Genomic DNA, 23010 nt, shown 5'->3' with positions numbered 1-23010 from the left:
CACTCATGATATCAATAATTGCCAAATAGAATCTTTTTCATAAAACACTCATGACCTAAATTGAAAAACATAAAAATTTTATTGAAGTTATAAATGTCAGTACACAAGTACTGTTATCAAGTATTAGAATTATGATATACCCTAACATCTATTATTCTGCCTTGCATTATCATTCTAAATTTTGTAAATATTTCTTGGGTCATAAAGAAAGAAATTTCTCTTTGAGCCATCTAACTTTCTTCCTTCTAATATTCAATTTATTGAATAGGATGCCATTCTATTTCATTTGATGAATTCTCATCTGATGTCCGTTTACAGTTCGCCCTTAAACAACATGGATTTGAACTGCATGAGTCCATTTATACGTGAATTTTTTTTTAGTAAATATATTGAAAAATTTTTCGGAGATTTGCGACAATTTGAAAAAATTTGCAGACAAACTGCATAGCGTAGAAATACTTTTTAAAAAATTTTTTGGCCGAGTGCAGTGGCTCAGGCCTGTAATCCCAGTACTTTGGGAGTTTGAGGTGGGCAGATCACCTGAGCTCGGGAATTCGAGACCAGCCTGGACAACATGGTAAAACCTCCTCTCTACTAAAAATACAAAACTTAGCAAGGCGTGGTGGCGGAAGCCTGTAGTCCCAGCTACTTGGAAGGCTGAGGCACGAGAATCACTTGAACTCGGGAGGTGGAGGTTGCAGTAAACCGAGATTGCACCACCGTACTCCAGCCTGGGTGACAAAGCCAGACTCCGTCTCAAAATAAATAAATAAATAAATAAATAAATAAATAAATAAATAATAAATTTTAAAGTTAGGGCCAGGCATGGTGGTTCACTCTTGTAATCCCAGCACTTTGAGAGGCTGAAGCAGAAGGATCATTGGAGCCCAGGAGTTTGAGACCAATCTGAGCAACATAGTGGTATCCCATTGCTACAAAAAAAAAAAAAAGTAAAAAGTTAGTAAGTTGTGGTGGCACTCCTGAAGTCCCAGCTACTCAGAAGTGGGAGGATCACTTGAGCGTGGAAGGTTGAGGCTGCAGTGAGCCTTGATAGCAAACACTGTACTCTAGCCTGGGTGACAGAATGAGACCCTGTCTCAAAAAAAAGAAAAAAAAAGACATAGAAATAGAAATAGAAAAAGTCAGATATGTCATGAGTGCATAAATGCATAAATATATGTAGCTACTAGTCTATTTTATGAAATACTCGAGTCAGTAAAACCAACCCCTTCTCTTCCTCTTCCTTTTCAATCTACTCAAAATGAAGACAGTGAGAATGAAGACGTTTATTACTATCCACTTCCATTTAATGAATAGTAAATATATTTTTCTTATGATTTTCAAAACAACATTTTACTTTCTCTAGCTTACTTTATTGTAAGAATACAGTATATAATACAAGTAATATACAAAATATGTGTTAATTGACTGTTTATGTCATTGGTAAGGCTTCTGGTCAACAGTAGGGTACTAGTAGTTAATTTGGGGGGGTAATTGACCATGTGGAAGTCAGCACACCTAACACCCATGTTAGTCAAAGGATTCATGGGTCAACCGTATTTCGCTATTTTTATCTATTTGCAAGTTATTAATTGTTTTATGTATAAAAACAACAGCTTTCTCATCATCATTATAATGTCAATTGTTGCATCCTTATACTATTAATATGATAAATATACATTTATATTTCAAATAACATAAAAGTAGGCATTAATCAGCAAAACAGTTCAGGAAAATTAATTTGGCAGGACTGAATAAAATGGACTTGAAGAAAGGAGGCTTAAAGCAGAAATATATTGGCTAAGACTCCATTGACATTATCTAAACAAGGATTAATGAGTTTCCCAACTAGGAAAGAAATGGAAAGAAGGGACAGTTTTAAAATGTAATGCAGGGAGAATTGATGCATTTTGGTAACTGGTTGAATATAAGAAGCAAAAGAGACTATCATAATTATTAGATATTTCAGATAGAGGATAATGTGGGCGTGAGAGAAAGAGATGCCAAGATGGTAGTAAGTAGCAGAGAGAAGGCCAAGGAAATACTTATATTTCCTTAAGTTGGGAAATACTTATACTTGAAGAATGCAGGAAGGAAGGAATGAGCAGAAAGAGCTAAGCAGAAGCAAAAGAACGATTTCACAAAAACGAGGATTTAGGGAAGTAGTGGGCAGCGATATTCAATGCCGCAGGAAGGGCTCTAGATTTTATGAGTAGGAAGTCTGGCGACCTTTAAGAGCACAGGGTTCCATAGAAGGGTGAGGACAGAAACGAAATTTAAAAGGATTAAGGGATGAGTGAAGGATAAGAAAATGTGACAGTATTTTTTCAAAATGAATAATCAAGCAATGAAACATGGAGGAACCTCAAACCCATGCCACTAAGTAAAATAAGCCAGTTTGAAAAGGCTGCATTACTGTATGATTCCAACTACATGACATTCTGGAAAAGGCATGCCATGGAGACAATGAAAAGATCAACCACTGCCAGGGGTTGCAGGGAAGAAAGGATGAACAGACTGAGCACATCAAATTTTTAGGGCAGGGAAACTAGTCTGTATTAAACTATAATAGTGGGTACATGTCATCATACATTTGTCAAAACTTGTAAAATGTACACCAAAAGTCAACCCTAATGTGAACTATGGACTGAGTGATTATGATGTGTCAGTGTCGTTCATTGGTGGATCAAATGTACTCTGGTGGGAGATGTTAATGGCAGATGTTGGCCGGGCACAGTGGCTCACGCCTGTAATCCCAGCACTTTGGGAGGCCGAGGAGAGTGGATCACGAGGTCAGGAGTTCAAGAGCAGCCTGGCCAAGATGGTGAAACCCTGTCTCTACTAAAAATTAAAAAATTAGCCAAGTGTGGTGGCAGGCGCCTGTAATCCCAGCTACTCGGGAGGCTGAGACAGAAGAATCACTTGAACCCAGGAGGTGGAGGTTGCAGTGAGGCAAGATCACGCCACTGCACTCCAGCCTGGGCGACGGAGCAAGACTCCATCTCGAAATAAATAAATAAATAAATTAATTAATTAATTAATTAAAATAAAATGAAGTCAATTTTAAAAGATTGTACAACCATTTTTCGTTAATATAATCTTCTGTGTTACATACATGTATTACTTTTGTTGTATCACTTTATAGCCCTTAAAATTTTCAACAAAATATAAAGATGTATTTTTGTGACCAATGAAATAAGTGGCGTGAAGTGATATTGTTCAGCTAAATATATGATAGATATAAGAATTTGGTTACATTTCTGGAATGACAGAGTGGTGATGAATTTTATAGTGTTATGATTTAAGTAAGAAACGTTAGGTCTTTCTTCAGATGTCTATTGTATGTTCCAGTTATTTATTGCTGTGTGTAACGCACCACACCAAAACTTAGTAACTTAAGACAGTCATTTGTTGTTATGTTTCATTTTTCTGGGGGTTGACGAAGCTGAGCACTATTCAGCTTTGTGTCCTTCAAATGGTTGTAGAAATATGACAGATGAGGCTGGAATTATCTGAAAGCTTCTTTACTCACTTGCCTGGCTCCTAGGCTAGCATAGCTAGAATACCTATGGGCTGGACAGGGATTTTCTCTCTCTTTTGTCTATCCACACAGCCATAGTGTGGCTTGGGTTTCAAAACAGCGTGGCATTTCAAGAGCAAGAATTCCAGGAGACCCAGGTAGAAGCTTCAAAGTGTAGGAAGTGCTGGAAGTCATGTAGCGTCACTTCCACTATATTCTATTTGGCAAATCTGTCACAAATGAGCCCAGATTCAAGGGAGCAGAGTAATAGACAGACACAGGGAGGAGAGAAATTAATGGTAGCCAACCTGAAAACAAGAAACAAGCTACCACAATCTATTTAGGGGATATTTGTAAAAACACACAGACATACATGCACAAACAACACACACGTTCACACACACACAAGTGCAGATAAATACATTTTTATGAAAAAATAAGAATTACTATGAATGTTCAAGTATACAATAATATGCAAAGGTAAAACCTTAATAATTAAAGTAGGAAATAAGACTAACTTCTAGAGGAGTAATCAAAGACATTGTATTTTTTTTTTTTTTTTTAGTAAGATCAAGTAAGTCATTCCAAACTGTCTGACCTCCTATCCCAAAACATCTCTGAACTTCTCAGTTCAAGAAGTAAGTTCCAGAATTTATTTGGCAAAAGTAGCTTATGTTTGCAATGCTGTCTCTGGTTTTCCAGTCTGTCTCCTAGTCATAGACCCCCAAAGTCCACCAGCCCTTACGCTTCTGGCTACATGCTTGCAAAATCTACCATGTAGTTCTGATTTTGTAATTTTCATTTCAACGAACATGGAAACTTAATACTCAACGTCCAGAAAAGATCTTTTCTTTTATTCCCTTTCCTCTAGGTAATTTTCTTGTAGTTTTCTTCTTTCATTCAATTTTGATAAGACGTCTTTCTTTGAAATGACATTTAAAAATAAGGTTAACACACAAGTTGTTACTTTAATGAAGCATACAACGTCTACCTTATAAAATATTTTGAATGCTTTAGAAACTTGTCCTCGTTGCACACACGCAGAATGGAGTAATATTTTAAGGTTTCCTGCAACTAGAAAGGTATGGAAAGTCTTACTGATTTATATTGTGTCCTGACTTCCTGAGGCAGTTTTCCTAATCCTATTCCATTTCAGTCATAACATGAAACAGAGCTTGCTCATTTATTGTTGTTTTTTTTTAAATCAGAATTCAATGTAGAACTTTGTATTTCAGTTTTATTTGTTGTTTCTTTAGCTTAATTTCTATGGAATTTTATAGTAATAGCAGTTTTATTTTATAAAACTTCTCTTGCTGGGAGGATAATTCTGGAAGCATTTGAGAAAAAGAATTCCCAGTTCAATTTTCAAAATTATTTTCAAAAATAAATAACCTATTTAACATAGTGTTCCACACTTGCATTTATTGCCTGTACTATGTAATTAAAGATTTTATTATCTATAGTTACTTGGGAAGACACATTTTTTGCATCAGTGTTTGTTTCTTGGGACAGGAAATATATATTAGAGTTCTTTTGTATTCCCAAAGTACCGTAGTTCTCTCTCTTTTTTTTTTTTTTTTTTTTTTTTTGGAGATAGAGTCTCGCTTTGTCACCCAGGCTGGAGTGCAGTGGCATGATCTCAGCTTTCTGCAGCCTCCACCTCCTGGGTTCAAGTGATTCTCCTGCCTCAGCCTCCTGAGTACCTGGGACTACAGGCATGCCCCACCACACTCGGCTAATTTTTGTATTTTTGGTAGAGATGGGTTTTCGCCATGTTGGCCAAGGTGGTCTCGAACTCCTGACCTCAGGTGATCTGCCTGCCTCGGCCTCCCAAAGTGCTAGGATTACAAGCGTGAGCCACCGCGCCCAGTCTTAAAGCTTGTACCATAGTTCTAGACATATACTATGTAGATGCTCATTTGATAAATGAGAGTTTATGTTGTATTCTTTCCATTCAATTCTTGTAATGTGAGTCTTACTTACCTTCCTTAACCATACACCACAGAAGCATTATAGACTTTCTTTTATTTTTTTCATCAGCTTTTATTTTGTGTCCCAGGGTACATATGCAGGATATGCAGGTTTGTTACATAGGTAAATGTGTGTCATGATTGTTTGCTGCACAGATCAACCCATCCCCTAGGTATTAAGTCCAGCACCCATTAGCTATTCTTCTTGATGCTCTCCCACAACCTTTACCCCCACACAGGCCCCTGTGTGTATTGTTCCCCCACACCATATACCCGTGTGTTCCCATCCTTCAGCTCCCACTTATAAGTGAGAACATGCGATGTTTGGTTTTCTGTTCCTGCTTTAGTTTGCTGAGAATAACAGTTTTCAGCTCCATCCATGTCCCTGCAAAGGACATGATCTTGTTCCTTTTTATGGCTGCATAGTATTATAGACTTTTTAATGATATAGCTTAGGCTTAATAACACTGGTTATTTGTGCATAGGGTTTTTTCTGATTTAAATCTTTTCCCTAAATATTAAAACAGAAATGGGAAAATTTAATCTTTCTGAAAAGATCTCCTCTCTCTGTCATCTGGTTTTTAATGGCTTTTTATTAATACAGTCTAGAGCAGGGGTCTCCAACCCCCAGGCCACAGACAGGTACCAGTCAGTGCTTGTTAGGAACCACACAGCACAGCAGGAGGTGAGTAGTGGGAGCGCGAGCATTATTGCCTGAGTTCTGCCTCCTGCCAGATCGGGGCGACATTAGATTTTCATAGGAGTAGGAATCCTTTTGTGAACTGCGCATGCAGGGGATCTAGTTTATGCACTCCTTATGAGAATCTAATGCCTGATCATCTGAGGTAGAACAGTCTCATTCTGAAACCATCCTCCCAACCCAGTCTGTGGAAAAATTGTCTCTACAAAAGCAGTCCCTGGTGCCAAAAAGGTTGGGCATTGCCGTTATATATGATAACTGAAGCATATATACCAGGACTTTTTTTTTAAGTTCAAAATATAATTAGAGGCAACACACATTAAGATTTGTTTGTTTGTTTGTTTGTGACGGAGTCTTCCTCTGTCGCCAGGCTGGAGTGCGGTGGTGCAATCTCGGCTCATTGCAACCCCCGCTTCTTAGGTTCAAGTGAGTCTCCTGCTTCAGCCTCCCAAGTGGCTGGGACTACAGGCGTGTGCCACCATGCCCAGCTAATTTTTTGTATTTTTAGTAGAGATGGAGTTTCTCTGTGTTAGCCAGGATGGTCTTGATCTCCTGACCTCGTGATCCGCCCGCCTTGGCCTCCCAAAGTGCTGGGATTGCAGGTGTGAGCCACCACTCCTGGACTAAGATTTTTTTTAGTTTTTTTTTTTTTTAAGATGGCCTCACTCTGTTCCCCCAGACTGGAGAGCTGTGGCAAGATTAGGGCTCACTACAGCCTTGACCTCCTGGGGTCAAGTGATCCTCCCTGAGTAGCTAGGACCACAGGTGCATCACCACACCCAGCTAGTGTTTTTTATTATTTTGGTACAGACAGGTTCTCCCTATGTTGCCCAGGCTGCCCTGAAACTCCTGAACTCTAGTGATCTTTCTGCTAAGTGCTTTGGGAGCACTTTGCCTCCCAAAATGCTGGTATTATATGTATGAACCACTGTGCCCAGCCCTCATTAAGATTTAAGAGAAGACTTTTACTCCCTGCATGCAATGGCTTATACTCCCAAATCTCAGCAAATATCAGTTCTTCAAATGACATGACACTGACAAGAAATGGAAAGAACCGTTAAGAATAATAAAAAAGAGAAAGCTGACTTACAGTGACATAGAAAGAAATGAGACATTTCCAGAGAAGTAGTCAGTTCTTGTGATTATTAATATTCTTCCTTCTAAACTGACTAATAAATAGCATTTTCAGTTACTTGTACCTTTGAAGCTTTCTGCAGCAGCATTGTTTCCATCACTGTGACATACATCTCCTGAGTACAACTCTTAAAATTAACCCTTTTGAGGTTGCCAGTGGTTTCAGTTTCTTTATATTCTTCTGCCTGTCACCCAGAAAAGTAAATCATTTTCTCTAAATTTGTCATCTTTTCTACTCTGTTACTGACCCATCTTCATATTTTAATTTCCCTTATTTTTTGCAGTCTGAACGAATGAAGAAATCACCTTTGTATCTTATATTAAGTACACATCAAAAATTCGATTCCTTTTGGAGTTTTTCAAAAGCATTCAATGGTGGAGGAGTTATAAGGAGAAGCGAGGTCAGATGGTTAACAGGAAGTGGGTAAAGTGTTTCACTGAGGAAGAATATGGGGGTAAAGAACACACAATAAAAGGAGACAAAGGAAGAAGTGGGGCCCCGTGGAAACAAACAAGAGTCATAAAGACATAGAAGTGGAGCGCCAAATGTGTGTATTTCTTTACAAAGATGACAAAATTTGAAAATACACGTCAGTGACAGTGGCTGGCAATCAATTACCACGATAGACCATAATGAAAGCCGGGTGCGCAAGCATTCATTTCTTAGAGGAATAACTTTGAAAGGCTCAGATAAGGTTTCTGGTGTAAAGGAAAATACTCTACACAAATGGATGCTTAAGTGTGCATGGGAGGAGCTTCTGGCAATGTTCTATTTCTTGACTTTGTTAATGGTCAGTTATGCATTTGGGGATAATTCATTGAGTAATATACTAATTTGAGGCACTTTTCTGTGTGGGTGTTATATTTCAATTAAGAATGAAAGAGTAGCAAATAATAAATATTTGGCTTCCAACTTATTCAACTTTGTACTGTGTTCTTTGAGCCCATTACAGATTACCTAAACCAGTCATTATCTGTGTCTTTCTGAAGAGATCTGGTGATTTTCTTCTAATTCAAATCAACTTAACAAACATTTATTGAGTGTCCAAATGTGCAAGACACAAAAGATGAAAAAGTGCGTTCAAGAAGCTCACAGTCTAATGGGGAAATATAATGCAATGGGGTTAGAACAACTGCCTGGGCATGTAAATGGTGTCATAGTAAAACTGGGAATTCAGGAGCACCATGGAAGAAGTAAGAGAAGGTTTTGTTCAGGAGGTGACTTTTGAACCAATTAGCCAGTTCATACTGAAGCAGAAATTTCCTAATGTAGGAAAAGGCATTCCATACATAGGCAAAAGCAACACCCCACTATTTGCAAGTTACAAGTAGATCAGTATTGCCAAGTTGTACACTCCTAGGTTATATGAGTGGAGAGTTCAGAAGCAGACTTTATCTAAAACATTAGAAAGCCAAATGCAGTGGCTCATGCCTGTAATCCCAGCACTTTGGGAGGATCATTTGAGCCCAGGAATTTGAGACTAGCCTGGGCAACAAAGTGAGACCCTGCCTCTACAAAAAAATTAAAAAATTAGCCAGGCGTAGTGGTGCACACCTGTAGTCCTGCTACTTGGGAGGCTAGGGCAGGAGGATTGCTTGAGCCCAGAAGGTCGAGAATGCAGTGAGCCATGATCATGCCACTGCCCTCCAGCCTCGGTGACAGAGTGAGACCCTATCTCAAAAAAAAAAAAAAAAAAAAAGATAAATAAGTAAATAAATAAATCATTAGAAGATCAGGCTGGGTGCGGTGGCTCACACCTGCAATCCCAACACTTTGGGAGGCCGAGGCGGGTGAATCACTTGAGGCAAGGAGTTCGAGACCAGCCTGGCCAACATGGTAAAGCCCTATCTCTACTAAAATTACCAAAAATTAGCTGGGTCTTGTGGTGTGTGCCTGTAATCCCAGCCACTCAGGAGATTGAGGCACAAGAATCACTTGAACCTGGAAGGTGGAGGTTGCAGTGAGCCAAGATCCCACCACTGCTCTCCAGCCTGGGCAACAGGGCAAGACTCTGTCTCAAAATAAATAAATAAATAAATACACGATACATACACACATACACAGACAATTAAATAAAAATTTTAGAAGATCATAAGTAAGGAGAAGATAATGCTGTCCTCCATCTCCCATATATAATGCAAAATAAAAATCAATTATAAACCATAAAGTAAGTGTAGGGAAATCCAACAAGTTTCTGATTTTTTCTGAGATTACTATTTTGATGCATTTTTAAGAGCAAAAAAAAAAAAAAAAGTCTTTTTCTAACATTCTTCTCTTTTTGAAGGTATTTTTAAGAACTTACAGCAAAAGGTCAAGTAATAATAGCATCCATAACTAGCAACTTACTGATGCCTTTCTATATTCCAGGCACTATGATAAATCCTTTAGATAGATGATTTCATTGAACCTTCTGGAGGTAACAGCCCCTAGGAAAGATACTATTATTACTACTAACATTATCATTGTTATTATTGACTTTAAATATTAGAGCTTAGAGAGATTAATTAATGTATCCATGGTCACACCGCTGAAATGTGATTGAGCTGGGATTGACTGACTGAGCACAGACTGATGATGGGGCCGGAAGTCCTTTCCTCAACATCATACTGCCACGAAATCTTAGAATATGCCAAAGTAGATGTGTTGGCAAGGGTCTTTGCTCTTTGCAGTGCTCCTTAATCCTCAGATTTGTTCATTTATTCAGTTAGTACTAATTGAGCACCTATATGTGCCCACACTGTGGTAGGCATTGAAGATACGGAGTCAATATTACAGAAGTGATCCATACCTCACAGAGTTATTGTGGCAAGGAAGTGCCAGTGGAGCTTGGGAATTTGGGAAGCCGTCTCTGAAGAAATGAGGATTATATTGAGATCTGAAGGATGAGCTGAAATGGCCTAAGTGAACTGGAGAAGAGAGTTTCATGCATGGTAAATACCAAGGTGAGGTGATATACAGATGCCAATCTCAGATCCCCTTTTAAGGAAGGACTTGATGGCCCTGGAGCTAGCAGTGCCAGCCCTTTCAGGCATTGCCTCAGCTGCAGGGGCACACCTCACCCAAGATCACACCCTTCCACCCATTTGTGTGCCACCTCTGATGAGCCACTTCAGTTTCAGAGCACTGTGTGCCATTAGCTGAGGCTGTCAGACTTGCGTCTCGGCTTGATTTCTCCCTCTTCCCATTCTGCTTCCGCCTCCTCCCTTCCCTGGGTGTTGACTCAAGAGCACTCTCTAATAAACATCCTGAACTCTAAACTCTGCCTCAAAGTGTGCTTCCTGGAGAACTCAATGTCCATTACAGCATGAAAAGCCTTGATGAGTAAGATGCTAAGAAGCATTCAGAATGGCTGTAGATTGTGTGGGAAATAGTGAGATGAATCCAGGCCAAAAACGAAGACTTGGGTCAAATCATGAAGTACCTGGTAAACCATGTTGAGGATTTCCCTAAAAACAGTGGCTAGCAGGAAGTCATTGTTGAATATTAAGCAGGAATGACATAATCAGATTTGCAGTTTTGAAATATCACTTTGGGCCCAATAAGTTGGCTCATACTTGTAGTCTCAACACTTTGGGAGGCTGAGGCAAGCAGATCGCTTAAACTCTAGTTCAAGACCAGCCTTGGCAACATGGCAAAACCCCTCTACAAAAAATGTAAAAATGAGCTGGGTGGTGGCACACGCCTGTAGTCCCAAGTATTCAGAAAGTTGAGGTGGGAGAATCACCTGAACCCTGGAAGGTTGAGGCTGTAGTAAGCCGTGTTTGTGCAACTGTATTTTAGCCTGGGCAACACAGTGAGACCTTGATAGGGAAAGAAAGAAAGAGAGAGAGAGAGAGAAGAGAGAGAAAGAAAGAAAGAAAGAAAGAAAGAAAGAAAGAAAGAAAGAAAGAAAGGAAGGAAGGAAGGAAGGAAGGAAGGAAGGAAGGAAGGAAGGAAGGAAGGAAAGAAAGAAAGAAAGAAAGAAAGAAAGAAAGAAAGAAAGAAAGAAAGAGAGAGAAAAGAAAGGGAGGGAGAGAGAGAGGAGGGAGGGAGGGAGAGAGAGAAGAAAGACAAGAAAGAAAGAAAGAGAAAGAAAGAAAGAGAAAGAAAGAAAGAAAGAGAAAGAAAGAAAGAAAGAAAGAAAGAAAGAAAGAAAGAAAGAAAGAGAGAGAGAGAAAGGAGGTAGGGAGGGAGGGAGGAAGGAAGGAAGGAAAAGAAAGAAGGGAAGGGGAAGGAAGGGAGGGAATGGAGGGAAGAAAAGAAAGGAAGAAAGAAGAAATATCACTTTGGCTGTAGTGATAGGGTTCTTTCAGATATCATTTTCCTTCTTCTAGATGTTAATGGTAAAATAAAAATACCAAACTGTCTTTCCTGTCCATGAATCATTGCTTTTCATTCCCTTTCACTTTATCACTAAAAGCTACTAAATCTGCTCCATGGTTTATGCAGTACAGTCGTGTAAGCTATCATTTAGCATTAGCTTCTTCAGAGACCATAGAAAATAGTGTTACCTGTGGACTTGGCAAGCTATCTCTTCTATGGTGATAAAAGCAAACTGTTCTGTGTTGCTGGAAAAGCTTAAGGTGATAAGTCGCTAGAGACATGACCTCCAGATACAACGTCAATGTCCTCCTGCCAATCATGCATCTCCAATTCTGCTTTCTTATTTTTATTCTTCACCTTAATTCCCAGATAGGTGTAGTACATAGTAGTTATATTAGTATAGTTCATTTGGATGGGAATAACTTGGCAGTCAAGATTAGATTTTCTTTAAAGCTTTGTTGCAGTACAATTGACATACTATAACTGCATATACATAAAGTGTGCAATATATAACATACACACACACATTTGTGAACCCATCATTAACAGTCAAGATAACAAATATTTCCAGCACCCCAAAAGTTTCATTGTATCTCTTTGTCATCTCTCTCTTTTCTCTCTCTCTCGGTCTCTTGCTCTCTTCCTTTCCTTCTCCCCCTGGCAAACACTGATGTATGTTCTCTCACTATAATTACTTTCACTGTCATTAATTTTATATAAGTGTAATCATGTAACATCTATTATTTTTTGCCTGGCTTCTTCCATTCAGCATAATTACTTCGAAAATTAGATGTAAAATGTTTACCTAAATTATATTCTATATAAGTCATCAGACTTGTTACACATAAGAAACTATTTATTTACACAACATTGTACGCATTGTAAGTACCAACAGTGGAAGTGATGATCAGCTTTTTAAGTATAATTATTCATTGTGCTTCAGATTGAAATTTTTGATCTAGCAATCAGAGCAATTTTTTTGAACTTATAAACCAAAACACATGATCTGTGATGTTTCCTAAGAAGTCTATATTTGAGGGAACACAAATAAGACATTTGATAAAAGACTCTCCTCTCACAGAAAAATGTGGCCAAATAACCTAGAAAATTGGAAGCTAAAGAGCAGCTGTTACGAGGTATGGAAATTAGAGGACACAGGGTGATTTTTTTGCATTTCTTTAAGATAGTTAAATTGGAGGCTGCTCCCTCAACACAAACACACACATGCGCACACACAAATACTCACACACATGCATATATAAACAATACTACATTTTTTCTTCCATAAAGTGCTTTTAGCAAAGCTTAGTTCAGCAAGTGTTTTACATTACCATTTTAATTTTGTTACATCTCTAAAAAGGATAAAAATTAAAGACAGTTTTTAAAGTATCATTATATCCAAACCTTGACACTATTTGATTCTACTTGTAAAATGCAAAACTTAGAATAGGTCATGAAACAACCTCTTTTAACTTTTTAAAAATATTTTTTCGGCCAGGCACACTGGCTCACGCCTGTAATCCCAGCACTTTGGGAGGCCGAGGCGGGTGGATCACGAGGTCAGGAGTTTGAGACCAGCCTGACCAACATGGTGAAACCGCATCTCCACTAAAAATGCAAAAATTAGCAGGGCATGGTGGCACACGCCTGTAGTCCCAGCCACTTGGGAGGCTGAAGCAGGAGAATCGCTTGAACCCTGGAAGTGGAGCTTGCAGTGAGCCGAGATCGCGCCACTGCATTCCAGCCTGGGCGACAGAGCCAGACTCTGTCTCAAATACATATATAGGCACTCGGTGTATATTTCTCAAATGAATGAAACAAAGCTTTCTGCTCTTTGACTACTTTTTCTCTGATACCATGTCTCCTTAATTTTATATACCTGAGAAGCCAATGTTACCACTTCCTTCAAGACAGCATACTCTTAATCTGACTGAAATTTGTGTAAAGTTCATTAACGTGTTTTTCTTTCTTAATGCGTGTGCCTTTATATTTTAATCTTTTTATTCTATTTTTGTAGCTTAGGCCTTTTTATATTGTTCTGGAGAAAGCATGGCTGACTATTTTCTATTTTTTAGTTTCTGGCTTACTATTTTGCACATTAACTGACACAACCTAAGAAAGGATGCCTTTTACAGTCCCATAGGGCCAGTAACATATACTTTGTAGGTTCACAGTGGATTCAACCTGATGCATATTATTTGCCAGTTAGGGATGATTTGATCTGTAAATTTTTACATTGCACCTTCACTAACCAGAAACCATTGTTTTCTTTGATACGTATTAACTCTGATACATCACAAGAATGGAATCCTGTTATCTTGTGCTGGCTGGGAATATTATGGCAGCAGGGAGGTTTGTATGGGTTATAGCTCAAGTTTTCTTTTACTTGTCAAATGTTTTGTCTAGTTTTAATACTTCTGACAGTGTTTTTAAAGACCCTTTTCTATATTTTTAACTTGGATTTGTTAATTTTTCAAATAATTTTTTTTAATGTAATTCTTCAGTTCAGTAACCAGACAACCCCATTGATGTTTTACCTCTGAGTGTATGTACCTACATAAATTTGCATCTATTTGAAAAATATTCTAAGATCCTTTGAAACTCTAGTGGAGAAAATAGTGAAATGAACTTTTGGTTTCTAGATAAAGATGTTTATCATTTGACTTACTTAAACAGGATATGAACAGTACTGATTTTCTTCTAGAGGCTTTAACACTGATTTTATTTGTAAGCAAAGAAATTAAAAGAAAGAAAATTGACAGCTTAATTCTTCCTGGGATTTCCTTGTATGTTTTCCTCATAGTTTGTAGCTAAGAAACAATAGAGCTTAGTTGCAAGAAATGGTAACAACAGAGTATAATTTTTAAATATCAGTTAAACCAAGGTAATGACATAGCTCATCTCAGTTTTTTTAAAAAAATAAATCTCAAAAGGGAATTCTGTCTGATTCTTTCTCTCCCTTCTCTCTCTCTTCTTTCTAGTATGATTTGGCTTTGTGTCCTCACACAAATCTCATCTTGAATTGTAATCCCCAGGTGTTGAGGGGGAGACCTGGTGGGAAGTGATTGGATTATGGAGGCAGTTTCCCCCATGCTGTTCTCATGATAGTGAGTAAATTCTCACAAGATCTGATGGTTTTATATATGGTAGTTTTTCCTGTGCTTACACACCATCTCTCTCACCTGCTGCCATGTAAGATGTGCCTGCTTCTCCTTCCGCCATGACTGTAAGTTTCCTGAGGTCTCCCCCAGACACATGAAACTGCAAGTCAATTAAACTTCTTTTCTTTATAAACTACCCAGTATCAGGCAGTTCTTTATAGCAATGTGAGAACAAACTAATTCTCTCTTTCTTTCTTTCTTTCTTTCTTTCTTTCTTTCTTTCTTTCTTTCTTTCTTTCTTTCTTTCTTTCTTTCATTCTTTTTCTTTCTTTCTTTCTTTCTTTCTTTCTTTCTTTCCTTTCTTGCTTCTTTCTTTCGTCTTTCTTTTCTTTCTTCTTTCTCTCTCTCTCTCCCCATCCCTCCCTCTCTCCTCTTTCTTTTTCTCTCCTTCCTTCCTTCCTTCCTTCCTTCCTTCCTTCCTTCCTTCCTTCCTTCCTTCCTTCTTTCCTTCCTTCCTTCCTTCCCTCCTTCCATTCTCTCTCTGTCTTCTTGGAAAAGGTCTTGCTCTGTACCCAGGCTGGAAATGCAGTAGTACAATCACAGCTCACTGCAACCTCGAACTCCTGGGCTCAAGAGATCCTCCCACCTCAGCCTCCTGAGTAGCTGGGATTACAGGCACATGCCACTGCACCCCACAAATTTTTTTTGTAGAGATAGGATCTTGCTATATTACCAAGGCTGATCTCCAACTCCTGGCCTCAAGCGATCCTCCTGCCTTGGCCTCACAAAGTGCTGGGGATGCATGTATGAGCCACTACACCCAGCTTTATCTGACTCTTTTCTTCATACCAACCACTGCAAAAGTCCTAAGGCAAATTGTTGGCTCTTTTCATTCCACCACACTGTACTGATGGGATACAGAAGAGCACCAGCACCCTTTCAGGGCTGTCCACTAAGTCTACATGCCTAGCTCTTTAGTTCTTCCATAGAATCCTTTTTCATTGCTTCATATGCCTTATTATTAACTTGAACAATAAATTAAATTTTTGTATTTCTACTGTTAAGTCAGTACTGTGTATATAAACTGAATTTCCCAGCTTTGCTTGGAACATGGTGCTCGCTAGAGGAATGGAAATTCAATTTAAAACAATAGATAGGGAAAGCAGAAAGAGTAAACAAAATGTGGAAGGGTGAGGCTTACTCTGATGAGTGACTAAGCAGCAGCTTCCTGTGGGCCCTTTAAAGAATGACTTTTTAGAAAATGTTCTTCCCTATTAGTTCTTAGTTGGAAAGCAGCTCAACTTGAAAAGGTGCTGGTAGTTAGGTAAAACACAGATAAATGGGGTTTATTTTTTCAATCCAATGGAGACTATGTTATTCTAATAGTCGTAGTCTCTAAAATGGTTCATTTTTTTTATGGAGTCTCACTCTGTCACCCAGGCTGGAGTGCAGTGGTGCGATCTTGGCTCACTGCAACCTCTGCCTCCTGGGTTCTAGCAATTCTCTTGTGTCAGTCTCCTGAGTAGCTGGAACTACAGGTGCCTGCCACCACTCCTGGCTAATTTTTGTACTTTTAGTAGAGATGAGGTTTCACCATATTGGTCAGGCTGGTAAAATGGGTCATCTTCTGCTATGTTTTAATAAGAAACTGATACTCTTTCATATTCATATAGATTCTTAATCTAGAAATTCAATCCATAAACTAGATCCTTTATGCATTGTATAAAATATAAATTAATTTCTTTCATTAAGTGTTATGTAAATCTATAATACAGTAACACCTGTTACAATTTTTAAATATCTAATGGACTTTAAATACCCAGCACCACTAAGAAGCTTGCTGTTGCCTTGTGTCTATCAGTGTTTTCACTCTAAGTTAAATATACATTCCACAACAACAAACCACATTTTTTTTTTTTTTGAGATAGGGTCTTGTTTAGTTGCCTAGGCTGGAGTTCAGTGACACTGAGCATAGTTCGCTGCAGCCTCAATCTCAGGGCTCAAGTGATCCTCCTACCTCAGCCTTCCAAGTAGCTGGGACTACAGGTGTGCACCACCACACCCAGCTAATTTTTAAATTTTTTTGTAGAGATGAGGTCTCACTATCAGGCTGATCTTGAACTCCTGGGCTCAAGTGACCCTCCTGACTCAGCCTCCCAAGGTGCCGGGATTACAGGCGTGAGCCACCACACCCAGCCACAAACCACATTTTACTCTTCTCTTTTTATTTACATTCCCCAAGTCAGTGCTAAGTACAGAATTGATGCTTAATAAATACTTGATTGATTGAGTTATGTGAATGTGTGAGAAGTCAATAGAAGTAGCCATGAACTGTCAAACTTCAGACTATATGGTTAGAAATTCATGCTCAAAGGAAAGAGCATGGGGAGCTTGAAGTGAATTCTTGCTCAGGAATATACAAGCGATGTGACCATGAGGAAGTTACTTAACTTCTCTGAGCTTCAGTCTTCTTAATAAAATGAGATACCATCTCATGCCAGTTGGAATGGCAATCATTAAAAAGTCAGGAAACAATAGATGCTGGAGAGGATGTGGAGAAATAGGAATGCTTTTACACTGTTAGTGGGAGTGTAAATTAGTTCAACCATTGTGGAAGACAGTGTGGTGATTCCTCAAGGATCTAGAACCAGAAATACCATTTGACCCACCCATCCCATTACTGGGTCTATACCCAAAGGATTATAAATCATTATACTATAAAGACACATGCACATGTATGTTTATTGCAGCACTATTCACAATAGCAAAGACTTGGAACCAACCCAAATGCCCAACAACGATAGACGGGATAAAGTAAATGTGGCACATATACACCATGGAGTACTATGCAATCATAATAAAGGATGAGTTCATGTCCTTTGCAGGGACATGGGTGAAGCTGGAAACCAACATTCTCAGCAAAATAACACAGGAACAGAAAACCAAACACCGCATGTTCTCACTCATAAGTGAGAGTTGAACAGTGAGAATACGTAGACACAGGGAGGGGAACATCACACACCAGAGCCTGTCAGGGGGTGAGGGGTTAGGTGAGGGATAGCATGGGAAAAATACGTAGTGTAGATGACGCGTTGGTGAGTGCAGCAAATTACCATGGCATGTGTATACCTATGTAACAAACCTGCACTTTCTTCACATGTATCCCAGAACTTAAAGTATAATAAAAAATAAAATTAAATTTAAAAATGAGGGTAATAATAATTGCCTTAGCATTATTGCAAAGATTAGACATAAAGGATTTGAAGTGGCTGGCATGGGGCTGGCCCACTGCCCTGAATTCATGATGCTATTTCCATTTGACAGATGAAGAGAAAGGTATCGTTATTGAAGTAATTGGTACCTGATCGCACAGCCATTAAATGACAGAGCCAGGGTTCAACGCCAGCTTTATCAGACTCTGAATCCAGTGTGTAACATTTCCTATATTGAGGTCGCTTTTGGGAAAGGTCATGTCCAGGGCAGATAATGAATAAGAGGGGCACAAAAAGAAGGCAGGTAACAAATGAGGATAGTGCCTTTCGCACTTTTTGATCATGACTCACAGCATTACATTGTAAACCCTGAATACATACACATACAACTATACAAAACAGTTGAAGCTTACTGCACATGTTGTAGTCAGATATCTATTTTCCATTCTATTTCATGTTTTTAAAATTCCGATCACAGCAGGCTGGATGGTGGGGGACTTAGGAGGTGTTGAGATGCATGGGTCATTTAACAACCTCAGTCACAGGTCACCAGGCAGAGCTCTCTGCTCTCTCTGCAGCCTCAGTCTCCTCATCTGGTAGTGGTCTTTGCCCTGTAAACAAACTGTAAACCCATTTGCAGGGAGCTGAGGACTGGTCCTTGCCTGGCCACAGGTATAGGTCAGCCTAAAGCACCAGGATTCACAGGCCAGGTAGGTCAGGAGACAGGAAGCCAGGGCCCTGGCTGCCGGGAGTAGGTGCCTTTCAGGTCAGTACCTATTTGTCTGGCCCTTCATGAAACTGAGATAAATGGAAGAGCAGAGCCTCCTCAGGCCACAAAGCAGGTAACTCAAGCAAATGGTCAGAATGCAAACGGTAGCCAGGAGTGTACAGCAGTGAACAAAACAGTTCCTGCCCTCATGGAGCTAACCTGCAACAACCAAGAAAACAATTAAATAGGATAGCAGAGGCACAAGAGTCATACTAATGGGCCAGACAGATGAGGAAGATGAAGTTTGGCTACTTCTTTTTCCTGCAGCCTGCTCTGGTTTTGTCTTAAGCCAAGTCAAGATTTTACAGGCTCCTTGTCATTCTTCACTAGTGAGTCAAGGAAACTGTCATGAGAATGCTGTACACACTGCTGCTCACAAGGACTAGGAAGATGGAATCTGGGGAGAGCTACTGATGGAGAGGCTGGGGACAGCTCCAGTTCAAAATCGGAAGTGGTTTTGAGAAGCTGAAAGATTTGAGGCAGGGAGCGATTACTGGGTTTGTTGGCATTGGGGAAATTTCAGTGTCCAGAGACCTTAACACCTGATAAATAACTGAGGAATAAAACTGTATGACCAACCCTAAACAAGAGTACCTTATTGCTATTTCAAATCCAAGACAGATATATTGCTAGAGCCAATTATGTTTAAAAGAAGGAAACATGTAGTCCAAGTAGACATCCCAGGGGAGCTAATCTCTTTGGGGCAGGAGACATGAGGAGTATGGATGACCTAGAGCAGCATTACAGAGAAACAAACTGTAAATGTCTCTCACAATCGTGATGTGTATATAGTAAATAGTATTAAAATTAAATTACCACTGCATTTGATAATGCTATTCACTAAGTGATATTCACATAAAACATTTCTTTGCTTAGGTTAAAAGTGTATGAGGGCAGGGGCAGGCTTTTTAGTTAAATAGATCTTTATATTCATTAGAAGTATCTTGAGGGTTTTGACCTTTACAAAAAAGGGGAAGCTGCCAGTAACTTCTCATTTTGATCCTGCTAATTTCTGGATTATATATGTAAGTTTAAAAAATTCTTAAAATTTTGTTTTGTGACGTCTGTTCAGTGGCAAGAAAGAAAAAGAAAAAAAAAGCTTGTTATGATTTACTACATTGATTTAATACCTCACTAATGGGCCATAACCCATTTTGAGAAATCTTAGAATAGGAGATTGTTAATAGTAATCCACGTAAGAGATGTAGGTAGCAGAACTAAAGTAGTAGCAGTGGAAATGGGAGAAATAGATGTGATAATTATTTGAGAAGTAGAATCAACATGTCCTTATGATTGTTTGAAGGGAACAGACACAGTGAAAAGGTTTCAAGCTTGGATAACTGGTTACCATTCTTCAGATAGGGAGCACTGGAGGGACAACAATTCGGATGGAAAATGGCTTCTATTTGTGATGCCTAGGGCCATCCAGATGAAAATGTCTAGTAAGCAGTTAAAAGTGTGAGGTGGAGAAAAGCAGAGGCATCTGGGGTGGAAATACAGATTCACCAGTATGCAGATGATGTTTGAAGCCATGGCAACGGATGAGACTCCCTGGGGGATCGGTGGGGAAGGTGAGGCAAAAGTGGCTGAGGATTTGCTGCAGGAAAGGCAGAGGGAGAAGAGGAAGAGAGGAGATGGACAGACTCCAGAAAAGTAGAAGGTAGAAGAGAAGAGCCTTTGAAAAATGCTTTTAGTTATGTGTTCTCATGATATCATGCACTGTTGATAGCATTGAATCATGGTAGAGTGTGGATGGAAGAAGGCGAATGGCAATGCACTGTTTCAAAGAGTGCTGGAACTGGAGAAGCAGGTAGTCCCCTGTCAACCTTCATCTCTGCAGGTGGCTTTCTTCCCTATGGAATGAGAGCTTTGAGTTAAATGATCTCTGTGGTGTTTAATTTGAAGCAGAGGGTGGATGGGTGGAGAATATGGGAAGATATGAAAACTGACCCATTCATTCATTTATTCAACAAATATTTATGAGTTCCTATGATGTTTAGGTACCGTTTTAGTCATGAGGCATTAATGATGAACCAGACAGACTATAAAACCTGACACTGTAGTGAGGGAGACAGACTATAAACAACTAGACAACTTAAGTAGGGTACTGATAAGAACTCTGAAGAAGGATAAAGTGAGCACTAGGGTAATCTGGGCAGACTTCTTTCTGTGTCTGTGTGAGGGCCGAATGAAGTGAGGGTGCATTAATAGCAGCGGCTTACTGAAGAAACTCCTTGGAGAGGGAGACAAGTTTCGAGGTCTGGAGCAGGAATGACTTGGCATATCAGAGAAACAGCAGGAAGGGCAAAATTAAGTAAAGGCAGTGCAAAGAGAGAGCTGCAGATGATTACTTGTAATCGAAACCAGAGTAGCTTGGGCCTTGTTGGCCACAGATTTCTTTTGCAACTAGGAAGCTATTGGAGGGTTTTGAGCAGGTGAATGACTTAATGATTTATGTTTTTAAAAGTTCACTTTGGTAGCTGTATGAACCATAGATGGCAAAAGTAAAAGAAGGGAAACATCATCGAGATCAATGATTTTAGTATTCCTGGTAAGAGAAAATGAGGGTGGGATTAAAATGGCAGGTTGAGAGCTAGTACCAACTAACCTTAATTGAGCACCTACTATATCCAGGCTTAATTCTAAGTACTTTATATATATTAACATTATTTCTACAAACAACCCTATGAAGTAGGTGCTATTGTTATTTCCATTTTACATATGAAGGAAATGAAGCAGAGAGGTGAGGTCACTTGGCCAGGATTATACAGCTAGTAAGTTTAGAGTCAGAATTCAAACCTAGTCAATCTGCCTCCAGAGCTTGCCTACTTAATCTCTGTGCTAAGCAGAAATCAGAACAGATTCTAAAGATACATCTGACAGATCTTGATGGATTTAATGTTGAGCATGAAAGAGATGAAAAGAACCAAGGAAAACTCCCAGGACTTTGTCATGAGCAACTGTGTGACATTTATTAAAATGAAGAAGACTAAGCAGGACAGCAGGAATAAAAAATTCTGCTTTGGCTTGACACAGAGTCTTACACCTGTGATCCCAACATTTTGGGAGGCTGAGGCAGAAGAATTGGCTCAGGAGTTCAAGAACAGCCTGGCTAACATAGTGAGACCTTGTCTGTACTAAAATTTTGAAAAACTAGCCAAGCGTGGTGGCAACATACCTGTAGTCTCAGCTACTTGGAAGAATGAAGTGGGAGGATCGCTTGTGCCCAGGAGATGGAGGCTGCAATGAGCTAAGATCATACCACTGCACTTCAGCCTGGGTGATAGAGCAAGACCTTGCCTCAAAAAAAAAAAAAAAAAAAAAAAAAAAAAAAAAAAAAAATTCTGCTTAGAACATACTGAGTTCAAGATGTCACATTGACATAGATAGCTAGAGACATTTGGTGGGCACTCCAAGCTCTTTCATGTTTGACAACAGACAGCTCTCTTTAAATATAAAGTAGAAACAATATAGCGTTATGTTAACAAAATATTCTGCTGAAATCAACCTTTGTCAGTCTTTCCCCAAATTCTTAGTAAAATGCAGTTCCCATTTGGGGAATTGAGTGGAATGATTGAGTGGAATGATTAATATAACCACAGCAAAATACCCAAGCCAGCCAAGATCTCACTTTTATCAGCAGTCAGTCAGCGAGCAAAGGTTTTTAATGAGAAGTTCCCAGAAATCTCATTACCTCAGACCTCAGACAGGAGCACCACATACCTGTAACTCTTTACTTTCATAGAGGGCAAGTTCTCCCAGGTAGAGAATGAAAGTTGACATTGATATTGCCACTCTGGTACCCCCGCCTCCACTGCTGCTTGGACCTCTGCTTAGGTCACTGGACCTTGCCTGCACGACACACAAGATTGCTCAATCCCAAACCTGCTCTGACTTACAAAATACTGCCCCCTTGTCCTCACCGCCCCCGACTTCAGTATTTGACTTTTTATTTCATCTGACCTCAGGTGATTCAACCCCTTTAGGTGGGCTCAAACTTAAGGTTCACTCACCTAATCCTGCCTGACTAAACTTGCCTCCTACTTCCGGTGCTGAACCTGACGTCTTGGAGCACTTTGTGTGAGACACTGGGCTGGGAATGATCTCCACATTGACTACACGGTGGTCACACAGGTGTAGACATTTTTAGCACTCATCAAACTAGATACGTAGAGCGCTCAATTTAAAAATACCTCAGTTTTTTTTAAAATGATATTATTCTAGGTACTTTGCAAGTTTCCACTTCCCCCGCCCCCAAGAAGCTTACAATCTGAAGAAGGCATGATACGGAACAACAGCAG

The 23010-nt window shown here is 39.4% G+C and overlaps 1 long non-coding RNA gene across 1 annotated transcript in view; it reads right to left on the bottom strand.

Moving 5' to 3' along the window:
- The window catches only part of LOC144332643 (uncharacterized), a 42671-nt gene extending 20119 nt beyond the window's left edge, over window positions 1-22552 (bottom strand). The window contains exons 1-2 of the long non-coding RNA XR_013400555.1: window positions 22433-22552; window positions 21888-22009 (exon numbers count right to left, since the gene is read on the bottom strand). This is a non-coding gene — a long non-coding RNA (uncharacterized LOC144332643). The remainder of the gene's footprint in view (window positions 1-21887; window positions 22010-22432) is intronic.
- Between the last annotated feature and the right edge of the window lie 458 nt (window positions 22553-23010).

This window comes from Macaca mulatta, chromosome 1 (assembly GCF_049350105.2).
Source record: "Macaca mulatta isolate MMU2019108-1 chromosome 1, T2T-MMU8v2.0, whole genome shotgun sequence".
In the NCBI taxonomy this organism is placed as follows: domain Eukaryota; kingdom Metazoa; phylum Chordata; class Mammalia; order Primates; family Cercopithecidae; genus Macaca; species Macaca mulatta.
This window is presented reverse-complemented; position numbering and strand designations above follow the sequence as displayed.